The sequence below is a fragment of the Ixodes scapularis genome, unplaced genomic scaffold, assembly GCF_016920785.2.
Source record: "Ixodes scapularis isolate PalLabHiFi unplaced genomic scaffold, ASM1692078v2 PGA_scaffold5__190_contigs__length_132052651, whole genome shotgun sequence".
Classification (NCBI taxonomy): Eukaryota; Metazoa; Arthropoda; class Arachnida; order Ixodida; family Ixodidae; genus Ixodes; species Ixodes scapularis.
The window spans coordinates 114699202-114703972 of NW_024609880.1; the positions used below are offsets into that span (position 1 = coordinate 114699202).

A 4771-nucleotide genomic window follows, 5' to 3' on the forward strand; every position below is an offset into this window, starting at 1 on the left:
TGAACAAGAACCTTAATAAATTGAAATTTTTCAGGTGGCCGGGAAAAAAAAAAAACAACCAATGCTTTAATATTGCTTATTCGCGCTGACAGTGTCGCGCAGTATACACACTTCATGTATTTGGATGATTTAATATATATTAATTGTGGTACATCCTGTTTACACCCGCCTGCAAGCGAGCTCCCACGTGGTCCCCGATCAAGCGGAAATAAACAGCGCAAAAAATAGAGACAAACACAAGAGAGAAGAGGCGGAAGAGACAAGCCGGTTTCGTGGTGTAGTGCTTATCACGTTCGCTTTACACGCGAAAGGTCCCCGGTTCGATCCCGGGCGGAACCATGCTGTTTCTTTTTGTTCTCGCTAATGGGAACTACTTTTGAATTTGCCAGTGGGAGTATGCGCAATAAAGTTCCAGAGAACGAATCCCAGAAGTGAGTTCCAAATATAGCATCGAGGTTGGAATTCAAAATCATTTTCAACCAGGCTGCAAATCCCTTTTAAGCCAGCGCTTGTGTCGTTCGCATCTTCCCTCTTGCCCTTATCTGTATATTTTGTGTACTGTTTATTTACGATTGTATTATGAACCAACTCGCCTACATCGCGACATGAATCCGCGATCAACCAGACCAGACCGGGCTCGTCCGTTCACTGCGTGTTCAAAATATAAATTAAACACATAAATGCACGGAACAGCTGAGCAGCGGAGCATTCCATTCCCATTCCATTCCCATTCCCCATTCCATTCCCATTCCCATTCTATTCCCATTCCATTCCTATTCCATTCCTATTCCATTCCTATTCCATTCCGTGCAAAAGACATCTAATTCCATTCCCATTCCATTCCCTCAACGTTGCCGCCATTGCATTCCCATTCCATTCCGGGGTCGGGAAAATGAGTTATGGTTCCGGAATCATTCCAACTCCGGAGTCTCAACTCCGCAACACTGGTGGAAACCCGGCCAGCGTGGCTCCCCACCTGCATTGTGCTTTCGGAGTTCGCCGGCTTTTCTTGGACGTTTTTACTTTATTTGGCTGTTTATGATGCTTACCCTTTGTGCGTTATCTTCCACTGTGAGAACCAGGGAATACCAGGGCTCGTAGCCTGAACGGCCTTCGCAGGAAACGAACGAAGAGAGCGAACATCAAGCAGGACGCGACGAAGGCAGTTCAACGTTCTTGGAGGATTAATTTCATGGAGATTATCTCCAAAAAGCTCCCCGGCTATGTTCCAGGTTTCGCGAAAAATAGCTGATAGGGTGGGGTCCGGGGTGTGTGGGACGGGATAGACAGGTTCGTTCATTTGCTTTGAAGCTGTGCAAAAAGGAGCTCTCTTCAAATTGTGCCCCAAAGCATTCCGGATTCCGTCCGATCATCGTGAAGGGACTATCGTCGACACTGTGCATTAGATATGCTGTGTTATTTAGACCTTTCTCAAATCCTGTTCGGATAACGTGGCACCGTGGGGTACGTACAATTTATGTTGTTCGATTGATAAAACTCGTTGAATTTCATGTTGTGGTGGGGGAATATCCATGCAGTTCGGATAGCCTGTGTGGTCTAACATTTTCCACGGTTAATACCTTTGTAGATTGGCACCGCTGAGTGTATGGTGCCGCAAAAAGATCTAGATAATATAAAACAAAGATTCCAGTTGCATCTCTTCTGTCGCACACGGACGCACCAAAACAGCTTTCATTTCTTTGTTTTTGGTCCCAAAAATAGCACAATGCATTCGTAAAAATCCCGAGATATTATATTCGCCATAGAACACAAAATAAAAAATGAAACGCGGCAATTTAGCCTCAACCAACGTCCGAAAGTGCGCCTAAGCAGGCTTCAACAGCCCACTGACTAGGAAACCCACAGCACAACTTAGTCGGGCGACACTGACGTACACTCTCAAAACCTGGGACGCGCGCTGTAAATCGCTCCGTTCGAGACTGCCGCTGGAAAGGTCTAGAGAGGAGGCTATGGCATGGGCAACACTGCCTGGTATACGAACTCGAAGCGCTCGGAGAGATGGCATGAAACTACGTCAGAGCAGACGGCCTAAGGCCTAATTGCGTGAGACGTCGCCTTGAACGCAATGCGCCACCCCTTTCCTTGCAGAGTCACGCGGTCACGCCACGCTGCCCAGTCAACATATCGTTAGATCAACGGGGTGCCGAATGCACATCCGTCGGCGTTCGACATCGAATATAAAAAAAGCGCGCGTTTTTTTGTTTTCGTTATGACATTTTTGTTAGCTGTTTTCGTCTTGTTTACAAAAGTTGCGTCATTGTGTCAATCGTGCACGCCCATTTGCCTTAGATGTCACAACTGCATACCAATGTCGTTGTAATGTTGCGTCCCTTGGCTCAAAAGTAATTACACCATAGACCCGACTGCGAGTAGCCGTGTTCCGATTTCCGAACGAGAATGATCTTCGTGATGCTTGGATATGGGCGACTCCGTGGGACCAGAGCCGTATATGTAGAGAGTTTGGTCAATGGGAGGCGCGGGCAGAGCCAGGGCGTGCGGCAGACTCGGAAAGGGGGCTGGGCATGCTCTCTTGACCAACCAGAAGCCGAAAAAAATCCCCTAGTGGTGGTAGCGAGAAACAGTTCTGAGCCGATCGATCATCAAAGATCTTTGTTCGTATATGGTTTTAATAAGTGCGTAAGAGTGAAGTGTATTAACTCTTTGTGGTTGAAAATAGGGTGCACGTGTTGTTTTCATCATGATCATGCAAAAAGATGTAAGAAACGAATGCGCCGCTCAACTCTGTTTTGCGCGGACAGAGTGTGACCGCTCTGACGGCAGATTCCCGGCCCTCGGCGTTTGGCGTACGGATTATGTCGATCGTTCCGCTAGTCGCATTCTTCCACCCTCATTTTGGATGAGCGTGATTGAAACATCACGTGTACCATATTTTCAGCCATCGAGGGTTACTCCAATGCAGTTATCAGGTTTGTTTCTCGCGACCACCACCAGGGTATTATTTCCGGCTTCTGCTTGGTCACATTCGAATTTATGAAGACGCCCTGGAACACGCCCAGCCCGCTTTCGGCCAATGGCGCCTCCTCATTTGTCTCCTATACTTCCCAACGAATGGCCAAACTCTCTACATATACGGCTCTGCGTGGGACAACCTCGTCGTCTCGAGCCACACCAGTTTGGGAACTCCCTCTTTTTTTCTAGTCATCGTTTGCTCTTGCAGAAATCACACGATGTAGAAATGTAGTCAAACAAGCGTGGAAATGAAAATGAGAGTAGCTTCTCAAAAATTAGCGTTTCGATATTCGAGAAGCTTCACGTGGTTGGGTCCTTACCGAAACCAACACGCGCAACTTTATCTGCTTTGTCTGTACGACTACTGTCGTTTAGCGCGCCATTATGGGGTTTCAACAGTTTTCAGAGGTTTTTCAGTTCGGTAAATTACTAAAGCTCACTACATTCGCTCGTTTGTTATCTGTCGTAGCCTCTTCGATCGCACTTGCCGTTGCTCGCACGAAGACGCTTGTATTTCCTAGGTGTGCAAGCTTAATTGCTCACACGATGAAGTGATTCGGGAGAATTCCCGTGTCGACGACAATACTGGGGGCCTGTTGGCTGCGCCACTGAATTGCAGGCGCCTCAGTCCTATAGCAGTTTCGCCAAAATTCCCGGGGTGCCCGATCAACATGTCAACTGTGAGAAAAGACCCGAACTGAAAGAGGAAGCGAATGAATTCGGCTACTTTGCAAGACGCTGTTGCAGAATTGTTGTTTGGGTATGGCCTATGATTGTGCATCTGTGGTTGTCTGTGATAAAATTTGCTTGCTCAAGCCTTTTGAAGTGCAGGCTACGAAAACACGAGAGTTGTTCTAAAGGTGAGAAATACCCCCTTTATTACTCAAGCTTCTCATGTGATTGAGAGGCAACGCGAGGAAACACACGTATAAATCTAAACAATAGAAGCCATAATGTGTTAGACCCTACAATAGAGCACCACCGCTGTACAGCCTTCTACGGTTATAAAAAAAGTCTCTTTGTAGCTTACGTCGTGCGGCAAAGCCACTATAACGAAGACAAGCTGGGTCAATTAGAGTGGTTTTTTTGTCGTTTGTTTCTTAAGCAGGGCATGTGCTATTCAATTTCTGCAATCCTTTAAACTCTCACGGTTAGTGAGAGTTTAAAGAAAATAAAGAGTGGAGTGTTTTTTTATATTAACGTGCAATTTCGTTATTGAGAAAAATGACGTGCGCTTCTGCATTAAAAGCACAACTAATATTGTGCTGTTAATTCTATTATATTTTGCGTCGTTTTATATAAAGTTGCCAAATAATTTGTGATTGCATGTGTCTCTAAAATGTGTTCATTTTAACGAGATTAATTTTTTTGACATACATCTTTTTTATTTTTAATATTTTTTTTGCGTACTGCTGCAAAAATGTCATAAACTAAATAGAAAAAAGAAGATTACTACGGAAGAAAATTGGCTTCTCATATTGCTGAATGCTCCTCCCTAGGACATGGCTTTAGCATATATTTCTGTGACATAAAGATATAGAAAAAAATGAACTGCACTACTGTTGCACGATCAGACGTCGAAACACTCTTCAGTCTTTCTTAGTAAGAACTAAACAAAGTCGGAATTTTCTTCGACTAATTTTTTATTTCATTCTACGCACACAAGCTGGACAACAAAGGCAATGGCCTATTTTCCCCGTCGTTTGCATGCCTACAAAAGTACCCACCACCATCTGGGATACGCGTAAGCGCCACGATGCTCAACTCGAGGGGGTGTGGT

The 4771-nt window shown here is 45.3% G+C and overlaps 1 non-coding gene across 1 annotated transcript; it reads left to right on the forward strand.

Moving 5' to 3' along the window:
• Positions 1 to 266: 266 nt before the first annotated feature.
• Positions 267 to 339, forward strand: Trnav-uac. The gene has a single exon. It is a non-coding gene; the product is annotated as a tRNA-Val (tRNA).
• Positions 340 to 4771: the final 4432 nt, after the last annotated feature.